This window comes from Columba livia, chromosome 2, assembly GCF_036013475.1.
Source record: "Columba livia isolate bColLiv1 breed racing homer chromosome 2, bColLiv1.pat.W.v2, whole genome shotgun sequence".
NCBI classification, from domain to species: Eukaryota; Metazoa; Chordata; class Aves; order Columbiformes; family Columbidae; genus Columba; species Columba livia.
In genome coordinates this window covers 92,909,281-92,928,438 of record NC_088603.1, presented here as the reverse complement: position 1 = coordinate 92,928,438, position 19,158 = coordinate 92,909,281, and the positions used below count along the sequence as shown (strand labels likewise).

Sequence of the window (19,158 nt, the reverse complement as noted above, 5' to 3'; positions counted from 1 at the left end):
GCAAAGCATCAGTTAATGGTTAAAGCTTTTAGTGTCACTGTTTTGTGTTAGTATGTCCCATCATTCATGCACAGAGAAATTAAATATTTAAAACTGGCAGAACAAAATTGAACTTTGAGTAAACAAACAGAATGAATTACCTACCACCCATCTCTTTGGGAAAGTCTGGCCCTTATTTAATAAAAACATACTGGCCCTGTCTGATGTATGTCATTGTGATGTTGAAGGTTTATTTAATTACTGTGTTTTTAATTCTGTCTTCTGTGAGTTATTGCTTTATTCTCCCCCCACACACCCCTTAGTCCAATATTGCCTCTCAGTGACAGATTGCTTGATGTGCCTATTGTTTACTTGTGAGAGTAGGAGAATCTTTGCAGCAAAACTGTCCTTCAGCTTGTCTTGGAGGTGGCTTCTGTTATGAAATACTACAGGAACTGTTGGTTAAGCAGCTGCTGTCTTTCACCTGAAATAGCTTTTATTTGCTTCTGTTTCAGCAGAGGGGAAGACAGAGCACTGTTGATGCTACAGGCACGTGCTAATCCAGTCATTTGCTGGGCCTCTGTGCTAGTTCGGTGTCCTCTCCAGGGACCATGGCATTGCCAGGCCAACCCACGGCTGCTGTAAGAGGATAAACAGGGAAGGAGACGAAGTGCAAGAAAGGAAGAAAGGTGTCAGCAAGGAGAAGGAGAGGAAGATATGGGAATGTACTGGCAGAGAGAGGAACAAGCAGCAGTGAAGGCAACAGGTAGGGAAGGAGGAATAGTCCTCCACAACCTCGATACTTCCAACAGTACAGATTAACCTTAGCACCCACATGGCTCCAGTCTTGTGGAGATGAATGTGTGAAGGCAATGTTGTGGTCTGTCCTTTTCTGAGGTGCATTTGATGCTTGTTTCGTTGTGCCAGCTGAAGACCTTCCCTCTTCCACCCTGCCTGCACCAGATAACAGCTCCAAACTGGCTGTGAGGAGCACTTATGTGCCTTGGCTTATTCCTGCTGAAACCTTTTCCTGACTTGGCCGCAGATGGTCATTGTCCCTCACTTCCCTTGAAGCTGGGGTCTTCCTAAAGCAGGGCTGAAAATAGGTCCCAGCGGGTCTTAGTATGGGTCTGTGTGGGCCTTGGTGCACAGTGAGGTAACAACATTGTTCCCCAGCCTACATTTCTGTCCACTTTTTGTAGATACTTCCCATAATTAGCCTTGTGTTTTGCTCACCAGGATTTAAAATGGGGGTGATGGGCCAGACAGATGATTCTCCTCTTCCCCTGAGATGGCTTATGCCCAACCCAGCTTTGTCAGTCATGAATGAAACTTGTGACCCTGCTGTTGTTCTTCCTCTCTGGAAGCATCAGTGGGGCTGGCTGTTTCTGGATAGCCGAACAGTGCTGCACATCATGCTGGTAGGACCTGAGAGCCTTTTATCAGGGAGGTTCTATCTGGAAAGTTAATGACATGTCCTGCTTAACCTTGCACCCCAGGGAAGACACTTTCTGCTCTGAACTGATGAGGAAAATGCTGAAGAAGCTGAAATACCTACAGGACCTTTTGCTTTATCCTCCTGGATCATGAGCTGCACAGGGTTTGCACAAATTGTGGAGTTTTGTTCCTGATTGATTTCAGTGCTTGGATAAGAGCACCTACATGAAGAGAAATGCTAAACTACTGTGATTTGAGGGACTTACTTGTCAAACCTCTGTGTCCTGGGTATTTCTCATCAACCTTAAAGTCACATCAACAGCCCTGAATTTATTGTCAGGCTTTTTTGAAAGGGGGAAAAAAAAAATCAAAGAAGAAATAATGTCTCCCTGTCAGCACTTTCTGTTTTCAGCAAGGGTGTATGATTTTCAATGTAATGATGTCTATGGTATGTGACATGCTCATTCACTGGGGAAATGCAGCTTTCTCTTGAATACTGGCAGAAAGGATGGGGGAAAGAGAGGGGGAGTGTTGCAAAACACCATTTACATATCTGGGGGATGAGCTCATCCTTTTCTTTGCAAATGGGAATTGAAAGGGTTTGTTAAAAAAATAATTTATTTAGTCATTTCTGAAAGGTAGCGAAAACACTGCTCTCTCCTGGTAATAGTCTTAGAGGAAGAGGAGAAGGCTGCATTGCTAATATTCTGCAAGCATTTAAACATCTCCCTGCTTCATAAATGCTGTTTTTTCTTTTAAAGCAAAACCTGCAAAAAATCACATATTGCTGAGCTTATAGACTCCTGGCCCAGGTGTGTGACTTCCGGTCAGCAATTTCCACTGCCAGTTAAAGGATAGATACTACCTGCATCTGGGAATCAGCACCACCCACCATCACCTAGACAATTACGTTAGGAAGGAAAATGTTTAGTCTATGAAGTAGCCCCTCTATTTCCCTCTAATTATAGCAATTCTATGTTGGACAGATGGCCAACTCTCTGCACTATGTCAAGGAAGCTCTGCTTATTTGTCTGTGTGCTGAGCTTTATTACAGCACTTCCAGACACATTTATTTTAAGTTAACCTAGACTAATCCGGAGCTACATCAGAATAAGACACACCTTAGCAGCATCACTGCTCGCTTGCACTGTCTGGAAAAACCTTCCTGCTGCTCCTCAAGCAGACTTTGCTTGATGTTGTACTCCCATCTAGTGCTTTTTTTTAAAACTGCGGGTGCTCTGCTTCTGACACAGGACTAGGCTAGGCTGAACAAATGTCACCTTGTCTCTAATCCATGGGTTCACCCAATTTCTTTCCAGATGGCTGTGAATACTCCCAGCTCTTTATCCCTGCCTCCTCCCAGGTGGAAGAGCAAGAAGGAAGGAGATCCCTGCAAACTTTTGCTTCTGTCTCTCAGGGACAGACAGTTCTTTCATTATACTTTTCTTGTCATAGGAACCATGAAAGTTATGCTTATTTGAAGTGGTCTTCTTAAGTACATTCTTATTGGTATTGATGGTAATGGGAAGGCTGCTATATTAAATACAGCTTGCTTGTTTGGGTTTGTTTGTTTGTTTGTTTGTTTTTCTGATATTCAGTGGTGCCTTCTCAGTGTATGTAAACCCTGATAAAAACTAGTGACAAAAAGTAATTTGTGAGGCAACTCACCCTGTTCCTGGCCCTGTATCATTTGCAAAATCCTATACAGGTTCTTTGAAGTGTTATGAAAAACGGTGAGCCTTCAGGCCCATGCAGCCCAAAATGAAGGTTGAGGGTCTCAACTGTCTTGAGGGCACATGGTTATTGGTGTTTAAAACACCACAGTGAATTTCCTCCAGCTGTCCTGTGGAGGCTCTGAGATGCTTCAGCCCTGAAAGATAGCAGGACACTCTCCGAGGGTGGTTTGTTACACCATGGGGCAAGTGTTCAGAGGCTGAGGTGCACCTGCAGACCCACTCGACCTGGATATATACCCTCTGCACCTGCAGAGGCAGCTGGGGAACCCTGCGCTGAGCGGGGCTGGCTGTGGGCTCCAGCAGCACCAGTGGCTGCTGGGCCCTGGGGAAGTTCATCTGTCTGCGTGTGGCTCTAGTTCAACACTTACGCGTATAAAAAAAACCCAAACCAAACTCCCCCAGAGAGTACTTGCTGACCGAAGTTGAGTCTTCCTCTCTGGGACGGTGTGCTGGGCCCAGGTTGCCCTGCATGGCAGCACACTGTGCCAACAACAGTAGTACCCCGATGCCTCCCTGGCGAGGTCCAGAAGGGAGGTGGTCATCCCTGGGCAGCGAGGTACTATCATGGTCCCAGCTGTATGTCAGTGAAGATCAGTCCCCCTATCCTTTCCTCTTGCCCTGCACTGGTGGGGAAGGGAGAGGCTCAGTGTAGGGTCCTGGTTTGGCTGCCCTGCTCGTTCTTCAGATGCTGGTCCCTTGCACTCCCCAGTCTTGCAGGAAGACTTTATCCCTAACTGGGCAAGGTCGACAGCACCAGTCTGTGACCTGCAGTGGTGCTTCACCACCTTCCTCAGTTTGCAGAACACACGCATTTTGCACAGGAGGTGCAGGTTTCTGTTTAAATTTACTGGTTTTCCTCAGGTACTTTTCACAGCCCCTCTCAGAAGTAATCTCTGGAGGGTTATGTACCTGCAGTAACCAGGCTGGCAATGGCTGATCACAGTACATGTCCCAGCTGACAAATTCTCTCTTAAGAGTGGCCCCTCGCCAGTCAGTGTGCATTTCAATGGATGGGTGCCATTGGTCTGCAGAGGCTAAATGGTGTCACTGAGGAAGACTGTGATCTAGAGGGACCAACTTCAATGACTTCACAAAGAAACTCAGTCTCCTAAATTTGTCAATGACTGAGGAATCATAGACATTCCCAAAAGTTTAATCCCATGACTTTTGTTTTTCTTTCCTGTTGCATTGCTCCCAGACTGCAATTTTTTCTTGTTGCCATTGACTTTAGGCTTCTTTATTCCTTCTAATCGAAATCCTGACCCAGCTATCTCTTTAAACTAATTTATACAGTGTGTATTTTCTGGGCAGGATGAAGAAGTGTGGGGAATCTTATGCTTGTGATTGAGTATTTATAGGTGTAATACAGGCTTCAAGCCAGCTTTCAGTGTTTGATAGCCCATGCCTGATGGAGGAAATAAGAGCTCAGGTAAGATGACTGACTTTCATTAAAATTCAATGAAGGTCATTAGTTTGCTTTTACCTCATGAATTATCTGTGGGTGGTATATGACCCAGAATGCTACAATAGTGTAAATATGAAATTCTAGTGCAGAGGTTTTGGAGGTGTGCGAGGCAAGAAAATAGGCTCTTTGGTCCTTATTGCAACTGTTTGTTTGCTCTCTTGGTACAACCATTAGTACATTAATTAAAAGAACATTAGAGGAGATGATCATGCGGTAGGAAAACTGGCAATTAAGCCAGGCTCCTCCAAGGGATGTGCTGTGTTTCAATGCAAAGTAGCCTTCAGTGATTAGTGCTAATCTGGTGGAGGTCCTGCACAAATCCCACCCTGACTGTACTGCTAAAGTATTGATAACTCTCTAGCCTGGATCCCTCTCTTTTCTCTCTATTTCTTTTCATCTCCAGCAGGACTTCACAAAGCAAGCTGAACATGGGATGATATGGTGTCTCCACTTTTCTCTGACATCTCTCCTCATGGCCACTGATACATCTACTACTGTCCCTATTACTGAGTCATGCTGAACACAAATGGTTCCTCATTTTATACCCATCACTGAAACTCACTGAGATGTTTTGTTTTTCCTCCCAAGTTTCTGCACTCTGTGTCTTTCTCTCCCTCTTTCTGCCCCCTGTGTGGCTCACAATACCACTAGTTCCAGCTTTGATTGATACAGCCTCTGTGTTTCTTGCTTAGCTGGCATTTATTTGCTCAGTGCTTTGGCCACCTCTGGCACCATCAAACACCCCTGCTGCTACCAAAACTCTGAGATCACTTCCACCTCTGTGTGCTGACACTCCAGGGTCCCTAGCTTTTTCTCCTCATCTCTCTTCTGCTGTTGCTTCATGACTAATCAAGTCACTTTCCCTAAATGCTCCATGTCTTCCTTCTCCATATCCTTCCAGAATTCACGTTTGTTTTGTTTTCCAGTGGGGTGTACCCTGCTCTGTTTTTTCTCCCCTTTTGTCCCAGTGAATATCTAGACAAAGCTGTTTTGCTCTCTGCACAGTATGATGTGACTTGCTTTATTTTGCTTTTACCCTTCTTTCCCTCTTTTCATGGTCAGTTTAACCATATCCATGAAACCTCAACTGTATTACAACTAGGGGCAGAGATCATATTGCTTAAAAGATATAGAGCTCTCTGTTTGTTCAGTAGTAGCAAAGATAATTTTTGCAAAAAGGTAATAAGACTGCAGAGTCAGAATTCTTCCAATAGCAGAAAAAGCACAAAAGCATGCAAAATGTTAAACAGTGTTTATAGGCAGATAGATATCAAATATGATACACTGTTTAATATTCTGGTGGGATGGACTTTGATAAACTGGCATGCCATTCTGCAGGTTTTATTTTTAACAGATGGGAAAGAAAAACAACATTTGGTCTAGAGCCTCTGTCTGTCTGAATGAGGTTTTGCTCATTTTGGGGGCTGCAGCTATTCTAAACGTGGCAACCTGATTTAATTAGCTAACTAGGATCCTGCTTTGTCAGTAAGGTTTGTTGTTGTCTTGTTGATTTATTTATTTATTTATTTATTTATTTTTGTGCCTAATTGCACTCCAGCAAAATGGACAGTACTCAGAGCTTCCCAGACTGTTCTGGCCAAGTTTCCGTCTGAAATGTGCAAACAGAACAGCTGATGAAATAATAGACATGTTCATGCTGGAAGCCTTTCTCTTTCCTTTTTCAGGGCAAATTGAATATCTATTGATTCATATTTTCTGCCAGATGGGGAGCACAGCAGTAGTTCCTCTGTGTTTTCAAAAGCAGTAGCTTTCACAGAGTTTGCTTTGTTTGGTAGGTTATTTTCCCTCTGATTTGAATCTGTCTCTAATGTGCACTTTTGGGGTATTGATTACACCAGCAGACAAGCTCTGATTATGGCTGTTGCATGGCTGCCAAGGTCCTGCAATGCACAGGGAGACTATTTTAGTCTCTTCCCCTTGAAAGTCCAAGACTTCTTAGGGTTGGGCTAAAAAGCATGAGGTCCATTAAGCAAAGAAGAAAAGGCTGGTGCATAGGAGAGATGCAGAGGCAGCCAGACTAGACAGTGATGCTGTGTCCTCTGCGCATATTTAGATGTGGAACTGCAAAAGGGCCTGTGCCAAGTTCAACCAAAATGTTTGAGGACTGCCTTGCTGAAAAAGGTCTGTTGTCTCAAATTCAAGTTCCAATTATAGCACAAACCCAGCATTAGGGGATTGTGTTTTCAAGCATGTTATGCTGAGCTAAGCTTATAAGAGAGGAGACAAGAGAATTAACCTAGGTTTATCAATTTTACATGACATTAATATATGCAATATCAGCACTTCCCCAACTAAGCTGTGTGGATACCCACATAGAGTGTTGAATCAAAGGAATGATTCTGGGTACTCAACTGCCCAGATCTCCCAAGGCTTATGTGATATGTCTCTGATCAACTGTCCTTTCTGTTGGCTGGTTTCAATCTCGTTTGAAAGGGACATAAAAGTCCCCAAAAAGCAAAGTCCCTGCTGATGGTCCAAGGAAAGCCAATGAGAAAAATACACAAAAGTGTCAGATCTTCCTGACTCTGTTTGGCAATTGGCAGTGCCTCAGTCTGCATGTTGTCTGGCCAACTTGCTTACAAGTGTTTTCAAATTGGCTGCTACAGATTTTTTCCCTTTCTTGTTTCTGTTGAAGACAAACGAGAGTAGACAGTAGGAGTTATTGCATCTAGGAGGAGAAGAGAGTTTGAGGCACGTCACAAATCCACAGAAAAGAGTTTCATTATTTCTGCAGATCAAAGAACAATTTAAGTATTTATTTTGCTTTTTTTCTTCAAACAAACAAACAAACAAACCTGAATTGTTCTGTTTGTTTTTCTTCTGGATAATTTATTCAGTGTTAAAAGTTGTTAGAAAAGTCAAGCAAAGCAGGAGAACTTTTTTTCACTAGTTTTCTCTTCTGCATGTTTCAGATGGCACCACCCTCTCCCATGAAATATTCCCGATAGAGAAAGTAAGCCAACAGGTTGATGGTTGAGGAAGAGGTCTTCTGCAGGGATTGGAGCTATGTTATTGAAGAGTAGTGAGAGTTACAACAGTGCCGAATCTGGAGAGAAAGTCACAGCAACACCAGGGCCATGTGGTTGATCATCTAGTAATTAAAGATGTAGCTATGCTGCCCACCATTGTGGTTTCTTTAGTGCACTTTAAAATTATTGATGCATACATTTAACCATGTACATAAGCGTATGCCTTCTTTCCTGAGCATGGGAGGCATTTATTGCTCGGACTTGTGGTTGACAGCAAACACAACTCAAATCCGCTGCCAACTTCTGTGTATGGGTGCCTTCCTTCTTGTTACACATCATGTCATATATTCACTGTTAAGTGGCAGAGGTGCCCCCTTAGCTCTGGTACCAAATCCTTTCTGTTCAGAGCAACTTCATGCAGGCCAAGGGGCCATTTCTGCATAGCCAGGTTCCTGCTTTCTGTCTCTATAAAAACCTGAGGATCTCCTCCTACCTGTGCACAAACCAGGATGGGAAAAATGTTTTGGGCTCAAATATTAACTCCCAGGAGTTAGAATAGAGCAATATAATATAACTGTAACTTGGTCCTTTGTATGCACAGTAATGTAGACTTTAATTAAAATATTATTTCTGCAGATGGCTGCCTCAGTAGGTGCCCAAGAGAACAGCAGAAGAAACTAATGAATCGGAACCAGTCTGTGTAGGGAAGGCACTTTTTGTTTGGAGGACTTTGGCTTTGCTTGGAAATGCATAATGGATGAGGCAGAATACTGCATAAAGTCATAAAATGGTCTCAGAGGGGAGGCCTGATGCCTTTGTGGAGAACTAGGTTCTGTATCTTGCTCAGCCACAAACTTGGTTTCTATCCCTTAAACTGAAGAGTTGACCACAAAGTGCATGATTCTTGTTTTCTACATGTCCAAGGTAAGGCAGATGGGCTTTTTTTTTTTTTTCTTTTTAAAATAGAGGAGCTAACTGCAGAGGAAGATGGTGGGAGCTTTGTCTAGATGATGAGCTGTGAAAAAGCTCAGTACTCTGGAAAATGAAGGTATCAACCTCATTATTAAAAATTTGCAGATACTTCTGGTAGGCCTATACTTAAGTTTCCCCATCTCTTGGTCCTCTGTTTGTAAAATGAGGAAAGTAATTCCTAGGTATCCTAACCAAGCCTTAAGGAATTCTTGGTATTTTTGGTGTATAAGATGCTACAGTGAGAACAGGTGGGAGGAAAACACCAGTTGCATTTGAGGCAGGATTTAGATGATGTAAAGTAAATAAGGATAAGGGATACATATTATAGTAGCAGAGTAAAAATAAATAGAAATATTTAGCTGCTCACTGAGGAAGACAGAGGCTTTGTATAAAAATATAGTCTACAATCATGTAATTAAAGGCTGTATTTTAACTTGAAGCCAAAGTAAAGAAGCTGTGTGGGTGGTTTTAGCTCTGATATTTCTTAGTCACTGAGTTTCTGCTTTAATAGGTGGCTTTTCAGATGTAGTTGTGTATGTAATGGCATGGTAATAACTTCTATAACAGAAGCTTAACACCGCCTTAAAAGCACACATCTTACTTTAAAACAGACACAGCTCACTAGACAAAACGATGCCCTCCTCTTCCTGACACCCATCTCCTCTTTAACCCCATTTCTCTTGTCACCTCTGTGCTCTCTGGAACAGCCCGCGTGGGCCAGCATCATGCGTTTGCCCCAGGTTTATCTGACACCAGTGACCTGGCACTTGCAGTGCCCCCTCCCCTGCTTTTGGACCTGCAGAGCTCCCAGAGCCAGCTGCAGTGTAAGGGACAACTGACAGTTTCATAGCTGATGTATTGGTTGGCAGCACTGCTCTCTCCCCAGCTTTTGAAGCCTCTGTGATACCCAGGGATTATTTCACTGGGGTAGGTTTGCTGAGCATGAAACCTATTGAGTCATCACCAAAGGATGGCATTGTCTTATTTTTAATTTTGTGTAGTTTTCACTGTAAGCGTTACCTTTGTCCAGCTGTGGTTTATTACAATGATAAGTTATTTCTCTTTATTTTGCAGGGAATAAGGGGTGATGAGAAAGCAAGGATGACCACCCCCCACCACCCCACTACTGTACTAGTTGAGGCCATGGAGTTGTGTGCTTCTGCAGGAGGGAGTGATGCTGAATACAGGAAACCTGAAGCCAGAATATATATTACAGCAAGGCAGTTTTAATGCAGGATTGTAAGAAATGTTTGCATTTTAAAATGTTTTATCTTACATTTAAAGGATAGCATTCCTGGCAGGGAAAAATATATAAGGGCATTAAATGGCTTTCTTTGCAAGCAGTTAAACAATGAAACCAGTCTGAGGAATTTAAATAATTGTAACAGATGTTTATTGCTTAGTGCAGTTTACTGCATCCTATTATTCCCTTTACATATAGGAAAGAAGAACACATGGCACACTATACCATAAAAGAAATTCTTTACTGCCTTGTGAGCAATGTGGCTGCTTCTCTGACTTCTTAATTGAATCACCTTGGGAACGAATCAGTAATAAATAGAACTTGGAGAGCAGACAAGTGACTAAACGCCTGAAGGAGCAGGAGCAACTGGTATGCAAAGACGTGGGGCTGGCTGTAAATACCTTTGAGCAGACAAACTGCAGTGGGATTGCTCTAAGAGGGATGCTTGGCTCACTCTCATTAAGAATTTTGGTGCCTCTTGAGGTTTTGTGTTTCTGGAGACTCTCCTTTCCTAAAATCCATTTTGTGTGCTTCATTGAGAGGAAAGATAACCTGATCCTTGGGTAGGCTTTGGACATGACATTTGTAATCCAAATTTACTACAGATTTGCTGTATGGCTTTATTTCTTGCACATCATCTCAGTGAGATGGTGTAACAGTTCTTTCCAGTCTGCTCAAGATGTTGCATGCAATGTAAAGGTGGATGTCCAAGGTCAGGCCGAAGCAAGGAGCTCCATCTCCTGTGATGAGGTAATGACCTCAGGTGGATGACTAGCCAATGGTAAAGGACAAGCGTATGTGGTATTTCCCCCAAATACTCTCCAACCATTTTTGTTGTCAGATGTATTTTCTGCATCTCTAATAATGTATTTATTAGTCCATGTATTTAATTCTGTGTATTTAATAAAGGGGTCTTTTGGCCATTTTCCCCATGAATTAATGCATATGCACATTTAGTGTTCAGAGTTGCCTGTGTAAGGCTCTAGGATAGTGTCCTAGAGGAACTCATGAGCTCTTTATCACCTAGTTAAAAAAGAAAAAAGTGTCTCCTTTCTCTAAACAAACAAAAAAACCCAAAACAACAACTCCCCTTGCATTCCCAGATCCTCAGACTGGGGGATTTGGGATACCCCCAGCTATGTTAAGCTCTGTAGACTTTTAAACTCGTGCTTCTTGCATAGTATCCCTTCAATTGTCTTATCCTTGTCTTTGACTAATATATTAGAGTTTTTTTCAGTGAGCAGTTATTTTCAGCTTTTTGGCTCAGTTCAACCAAAGCTACTTTATGAACTTAGGTCAGATTTTACAAAATCTGAGAATTTTTCAAGTGTCTAAAAACTTTTTTTTTTTTTTTCCAGAAAAGCATCAATGTTTTTAGTTTGTACAGCATTTCAACACCAAGTTTTGATGATTTAAATCATGAGAGAAACAAAACAATTGTTTGCCCAGTGCTAGTTGCATGGTGCCAAGGCATATCCACAGGTATGCTTGTACTACAATCGTGGTGGCTGTTGCTCTGAGCTCAAGACTTCTTTTTACTCATTTCTCTTTCCCTCCTTGCCCTATGGCTTTCTAAAGCTCAAGCTGCCAGTGAAGTGCACGTTGGTTTTGGTGCATTGGCTTGGCAGGGCTTTCTCGGCTGCCTTCCCTCCCTGTGAGGACCAAGTCTAGGATGTGATTCTCACTCCTTCTAATTACACTCAAATGATTTTTGTGGAAGAAAAGCAAACACACCTTGTAGATAAGGCAAGAATTTATTATTAGTGTAATTGAAATCTGAACAGTCTAATACAAGAATTAGTTCTGATCTGGTTACAGAAAAAGAAGGAATACTTCTATAGAGAGAGTGACTCAGTAATAAGAATTAAAGTTGTTATTTACATATCTTCTTAGTTTCCACACCTTTTCCTTGGTGCTATGCTAACTCTGCAACTGTCCTCTGGGCCCAAGGTTGGTAGCTCCAGTCTGGTCATGGTGGAGGAGGTGTCAGGATCACTCATAGGCATCTGGAGTCCTTCACTGAGTGGAGCATGGTGCTGATGGTTTCTTCTTCCTCACTTCTCTTTCCTTCCCTCTTTCTTTCCCCCCACATTTGGTTTGTCATTTTGCCTTTAACATCCTTTTAGACCTTGCTCTTCTTTCATTGTCTGCAACTCCATATTACACTGAAATTTACTATTTATGCTCTCTTTTATGTACATTAGATGCTGTGTCTTTTGTTCTTGTCCTTACCCCTAGAAGCAGTTTTCTCCAGCTCCAGGTCTGTATTTCTTTATCTGACTGTTGGTGAGCTGTTTATAGCTGTGGGGTCTCCAGGGCCAGTCTGTGCCCTTGTACTGTCACCCCATGCCTGTGATCTTCTACACCATCTCCTGTGTCTCCACGTCTAACAGGCCCTTTCTTCTCTATTGCATCATTGCGTAAGAGTTGTAAATATCCCATTCTTTGTATTATAGAAAAACTGCTTGTTGCTGTGATCTATGTAAAATTAGTCCTGCATCATGCAAAGATAAACAAAGGTAAAGCAAATTAGCCATAGCCACCTGGTCATCAGAAAAAATTGTCATTAGAGCTGAACTAAGCTTTGATGTTTTTGAATTGCTCTGGTCTGGGGGTACCTGTCCTTTCCCAGTGCAGCATTTCCTCCTCAGGTAAATTGCTGTTATGTGCCTGACCTTCACAGGGGCTGCAGTAAAAACATGGCTGGGTGGAAGGTGGGTAAGACAAGGAGGAAGGGGAGCAGAGGAGAATTGGTCAACCCCAGCAGCGGGACGTGGATCAGTGCCTCCGCTTCTCAGTGTAATCAGGGGCTTTTACAAGAAGTCCTGTCAGAGGGTTTCTGACAAACTAGCAGGTTTTGATCTATTGCTCGTCCTGGCAGTGTAAGAGTGTAACAGATCATAACTGAACTGAGACTGCTTAAAATTTCTCTCCTCTCTCCTGATTATTTGAAGAAGCCTCCACTGGAAAGGCTGCATCACTTCCCAGACATCTTAGGAAAGAACATATACTTTCCTTAAGACTAAAGAAATCCCAGTGTAATTTCTCAGCTTCAATTTGAGGTCACTCCTGGGAATGCCATTGTGCTTCCTTCAGGAGCAGAAACCTCCCCACACAAATTGCGATGACAGAAACAGGCCTGAAAGAACAAGGACAGCATGTGACTGACTGGATAATATAGAGAAGAGACTTGTATTTAAGGACAAGGACAAACTGAAAGGCCCACCATCAGAAGTTGCCTACACCCGCCTGTGCCAGTTCTGAAGGGAACTGTTTACACTGGAAAATCTTGCCCACAGCTCTTCTGGATACGCCAAGCAGAAGCCCTACCTACCTCCATACCTCTGGAGCACCCCCACAGCACTGTGATACCACAGAGAGAGTTGAGTGATGTGTGCAGGTACCATCTCTGCTGAAATCAGGGCAGACTTTTTTGCAGGGGTGAGACCTGGAGCCTTACTCACTGCAACTGGGCCAGCCCTGGTCTCATCTTGGCTGGCCAAGCTCAGCAGTAGCATCCTAGGGACCTGAGGGTAAAAGAATCATCTTGGCCATTAGCTTTCTGAACCCCACCTTTGCCATAACTTGCTAAAACCAGCTTTACATCATTTCTTTCCTAAGTGAGACTCTTAGCAACAACCTTTTTGCATGTTAGAAAGCAATAATCAAATCAGTGTGCCTTCTCGTTGAAGCAGAACAAATACGTGGCTCTGTTCCCAGCTATAAACAAAGGTAAACAGATGTTGGGCTGTGGTCATCTCCTTCCCAGCAGGAAAGATTATCCGAAAAACTCCATAAATAATGAAAATGTAAATAGGGACATAAAATTCATTTTTAGAGGAAACTGGAGGCCCTTTGCATGCAACTTTTCCAGTTTAGGTGTAAATCAGTCCCTGTTTCACCTTATGAAATTAAGAGTGATTGTCTTCTCAGTGAATATTTTGGAACTTCGTACTCTCCACAAATCCCCTCTTGTATTTGATGGTTTGGTTTTCCAGCTCTGTGTTTGCTGGCTACTTAAAATGACGAGGTTTTCTTTCTTAGCCATTCACTTTTTCCCCTTCTTCTTTTATTTTTTTCCCCCCTCTCCTATTTAGACCTCTTCTTGCTCTGCCAGATGTCTCAGCTGCACACTATCGCTTTCCCAGAATCTATTCCAACATTTTGAACATCAACTCATGTGCCTGGTTATGTGTTTTCACAAGCAGTATCATAGAGGCAGTCAAGAGGGAAGTTGAAAACAATATAAAAATGAGGCAAGTACAGCTGCATTCTCAGTTCATGTCTCATCACTGGGCATAGATTACTCTTCCCTACATACATCATCATTATCATTGCCATTTGTAGATTATTTTAGAGACTCAGTCTGTTCTTAGGAAGAAAAGCAAAGCAGAACCACGCACCCTCCTGCTATGCCTCCAGTACTGACACAAAATCAATTGTAGTGGATTTTGTCTGAAAATAACTTCTGCCTTAAAATCAAGGGGTGGCTGGGCAGAGTGGCACTGGGTGCAGTTGGCCTAGAGGAGACAGAGGCTCCAGAGCCTCTTTGTAAACTGTGTGTCCACTCTGGGGATTAGATCACCTGAGAGCTGCATTTTCCCCATCTGCACAAATACTCCACCTCTTGCTTATTTGGGGTGGGGAGTCTGCCTGGGCACCTATTCCTGTGCCTTAGCTGAAAATCATGTCAAATGGGAGATGCTCCTGCCAACCTGTCAACATAGCAGTGGTTTAGTTTTATTTTGTTTTTAGGCAGATCTCAGAAGATCCCAGGCTGGCCTTCAGGAGGAACCTCCACTGGAAGCCAAGGGCTGGGCAAGTGACTAATGTGCTTTAAGAAGCAAAACCTTGAAAAGCATTTTGTCTGTAATCAGTGATGTCATAACATGGGGTCCTATCTTTCTGGGGATGAAGAAAGTATAACTGCACAGCAAGGCTAGAGCCAAGGCTGTTGTCAAATGTATGGAAACTCATTGGGTTTGGGCATTTATTGGGGGATGATGAAATAGCAACCAAAAGATCACCCCATCATACAGCTCCTTTTTAAAATATGCCTTACAGTGAGGCTTCCTCTTTCATATGAATGGTGTGGGCTTTCCCTTGCATAGGAGGGCTAGTGGTGGTGAGAGCTGCTCACTGGAGTCACTCCTGTGGGACGTGAGAAGTTGCCTGAGTGAGCGGCTGAGCTTTGCCACAGGGCCAGAAGCTGCCACAGGAATTCATGGAGATGTTTTCCAGCTGCCCAGAGGTGCATCCTTCTTGTCAGAGGGCATGGAACAGTGCTTGCACAGAACTCTGCCTTGTCTGCAAGCGTTTCTTCTAGCCATCAATCTGCCCAAAAGATCGTTTTTCGTTGCTCTGATAGTTAGAGCATGTCATAAAGATGAAGAGCATTAGTGCCACACTTCTATCAGAACATTATGGATTATGCAAATCCTATCTATCGGGAAAGAGTTCAAAAATTCTCCTGTTTCAAGTTGGAAAGAAAAGTAGAAAGATATGCCTATTTCTGTGGAAAGAAAATTAAAGAAAAAACAGTTCAGAAATACTCGTGAGTTCTGATCATCTCAGTTTGCTTCATTATTATTTTTCTTCTTTTTTTGGTCATGTCAAAACATCAAAATCGCATAAGGTTTTATAAAATGAATATGCACAATTTTAAAATATGACAACAAGCAAAATGTAGCCCAATAATCTGATGAAGCCAAAATGATCTATTTAAATACCACCTGAAGAAAATTAGGTACTTGGAACTTCCCCCACCCCGCTTCCCCATCCAAGTTCCCTCTCTCCCAAACTTATTTGAAGTTAACGTGTTACTGTGAAAATATCTTCATTTTCACACACACACACAAATTTACATCTATTTTGTTCAGGAATCTTGTCTGGTTTGCTTAAGTATCCATAGTGCACCATATTCTACATTGCATTTTTACAAAAGCTAGTGGGGATGCTGCCTCTGCAGGAGACATTCCCTCCCCTGAGTGAATAGTGAGGCTTTTACTTTGGGGTGGGAAGAAAGTAAAAACCAGTTTGATCCAGTCCAGAATGACAATGTTTTGTTGTACTCCTGTTGAACTCAAACCCGTTGATTATAGATTGGAAGAGAAGAATGCCTCTATTCAAATCATTTAATTTTATTTCTATTCTGAGCATCTCTTGGCAAAAGCAAGGCAAATGCAGCAAATGCTGTGTTCAGGCACATCTCACAGGTTGTTGTGGATTATGGTTGCCTCTTAGCACATAAAACTAAACATGAAGTTACCTCCTCTAGGGTGCTGGAGCACTTGGAGAACCCAGCTTAACCTCATCATTCATGGGAGGTCATTTGCACCCTCATGTCCCTGGAGACTCCTCCAGCAAGCACCATGAATCAGGCAGTATCCTGGGATGGAGAAATGCCATCTCTCCTCTTAATAGTTTCCAGTGTCTATAAAGCAGTTTAATGTTTATTGGAACGAAGTCTGGAACATAAGGGTTTCTCCTCTGAGCCGAGTGCCCTCACCAGATGACAACTGATCTGGCTCATTGAATGTTTTAGCCTTTGTGGAATTTATATCCAGCAGGAGAAAATGAGGAAAATTTACCCCTGAGTGCCCAGAACCATGCGGATAATGTCGCATTCCCAAAAAGCTGTGAATCCAGGTCCGGCTCCTCTCCTGTAGTCTGGCAGACCTGAAGTAAGACTTGATGTTATCCAGGCATCTTCGATTTTACTTTGTAAGTGCTTCTAGGGGGGCAGTACGGGAGGGATACAAAGGGCGTCCCTGATATTTTTAAGGGAGAAGCAGGAGGTTTAAAATGCAGTTGTAATACTAGCAAATGTTTCATCTACATGCAGTTCACAGTGATTTCTCCTGCCCTTGGAGAAAGACACACAGTGTAACTCTCACCGTGGCCTACAGGTCATAGCCTCTTTCCGTCTACATATTTGTGCTGGCTAATGCCTGGACAAGCCAATCTCTGCAGTCACTTTAAGTGACATGATGGAGAGGGTGACAGAATAAGATTTGGTGCAAGAGAGAAAAACAGGGAGATGTTGATTTAGGGTCCCAAGCCTTCTTGCTTCAGGTTACAGGAGAGAAAGCAGAGAGGAGAGCTGCAACTCAGGGACACAGATCCACAATGTAGGTGCCAGAGGAGAGTTGTACACTGGAAAGAGACTGATGGCCAACGACTTGCATAAGGTACTGAACTTAGCAATCATCAGTGCTCAATACACACTGATAAAATTCCAGAAGGAACTTGCCTTGTCCTGTGCCATTTCTTTAGTTCATGTCTTGTGACATCTGGGCGAGGAGGAATAAATGATTTGTTTGTATTAATAAAAGCTTATAATACCACTGTGGATTGACATGCTGCTTTGCAAATTTATCTGTGTTCTTTACCCCAAACTGTTTATATCTCTAAGTCTTTCACAGAAAATCTATTGAATAAACTCAAGTAATTATTTGGAGGGGAACAGTGGTGAGATGGGAACCGTCTAACCCTGACCTCAGAAGAGAATTTATGTCTGCATGAGGTGAATTTGAAGCATTATGCTGACTTATTTGCCTGAGCACCTGGCTAAAGAAATCCTGGCTTTTTTGTTTGCTTTCTTTCTTTCATCATCACTTGTGCTTTGTGCCAGAAACATGCAAAAAGGTACTGTCACCTGGAGCTGATCCCTGCTGTGCCTGACTAGTAGGTCAGGTTATTAATTATTTTCAGTGCACAGAAATGTCTTTTTGTTGTCTGTATCCTTTTTATTAGCACCTCATCTAAGAGAAATATCTGCTGCTCATTCAGTTTCCCTCTTAGACCTGCACCACATCCTTGATCTCATCCAGACCAAGAGCCTGAGGAAGAGGAACCTCTCCAGCACCTCCATGTACCCAGCCCTTGGATGTTGTCTGTGTGTGGCTTCTGGTGGTGGAAGGAAAGAAAGGAGAAATGGGTCCCTCAGGATGCACAGGCTGCTAAACGAGAAGTGTGGTAAGCAGGAGCACATCTAGTCTCTGGCACTCGTTCCCTGCCCTCTCATCTGCTGCTCTGCTGTGTGGCCCCTCTTGCCAGCTGAAAGGAAGGGCTGAACATCCTCCTTCATCCTTGGTAGCCAGCAGTGCTGGAGATCGGCAACTTTTGGCTGAGCACCATGAGCACCATTGCTGGGGCCAAGCAGGGAGGAAGGAACTTCGCAGGATTGAATTTTGCCATCCTAGAAAAACAAAGACCTGCTACTGACTGAGCTCAAGGCAGTGATTTTGCAGCCTTCATCAGGCTGCTGCCCTATGGAGCCAAGAGAAGGGTCTGTATGTACCCTTTAGAGACCTTTATTGGACACTAAGGTCCTCAGCAACATCGAGCTAGTGAGATTCCTGGGTTTGACTGCAAAGCAGTTGTGCTATAAGGAGCCTGGACCTAGCTTCCCTACTTGTAAAGGCCTTTTCTCTCCCTTAAATGAAGGGATTTGTGTCCAGTTAGGTAAAAGACATATTATTTCAGGCCCAACTTTGTTACAAGCTGCTCCCAAACTTGAATCATGTTCTAATCCAGAGTCTGACTTGGTAGTGGAAGCCCACCTGTAGCATTAATGGAAGTGTTTTATTTAAAGCAGCATGGAACTGGCTGGCAATGCTTGTGAGAAACATCTCATGCTGTTAGCAGTCACTTGTACTGCTGGGAAGGGGGTAAATTAATTCTGCTGGCTCTGGGATGTAGGGAGCTCATTACTTTCCTGGAGTATGGAAGTAATAGGGGAGGCAAGGTGGCAGCTAGAGGGAGAGAGAGAAAAGTCTTGTGTGACTTGTGGACTCCTGGCTGCTCTTGACTTAGCAGTGTGTATGCAGGGCTGGGCAGGTCAGGGTAGATGCTGAATAGGTCTGGGCACACACAGGCAAGCAGAGCCCTTGACACCCACAACCAGAGTCTAGGCTGCATGTCCAGCTGGAAAGGTGATTCGAGTCTAGTATGTGCTCTGTTAGCACAAATAGTTGCCTAGGTATGGGTGAGCTCTGTGGGACCCATGGATTGGGCTTGTACCTGCTCATCTGATGCACCACATAGTCAGGCTTGCCCAGTCCTGATACTGATGTGGGCTGTGGTGTGATGCCATGAGAGGTGACAGCAAAAGCTCCATTCTTGTTTTGTCCTTGTGGTGTGGCTCTTGACTTAAGCTTGAACCAAAAGTGCCACACAGATATGTACTTTTTTTTTTCTTTTTTTTAATTCTGTCGCCCTAAAAGATTTTGTACCACTGTGATTTATACAAATTGGGAGGTACAGTTTTTTGGCTTTCTTTCTTTTCTGTCATAATGGCTTTTAGAGCTGCATTACAACCAAAAAGAAAGAAAA

The 19,158-nt window shown here is 43.2% G+C and overlaps 1 long non-coding RNA gene across 1 annotated transcript; it reads left to right on the top strand.

Annotated features, from left to right (window-relative positions):
- Positions 1–440: 440 nt before the first annotated feature.
- Positions 441–17,489, top strand: LOC110361445 (uncharacterized). The gene is made up of 3 exons (XR_002418075.2): positions 441–745; positions 9,654–9,818; positions 10,021–17,489. It is a non-coding gene; the product is annotated as an uncharacterized LOC110361445 (long non-coding RNA).
- Positions 17,490–19,158: the final 1,669 nt, after the last annotated feature.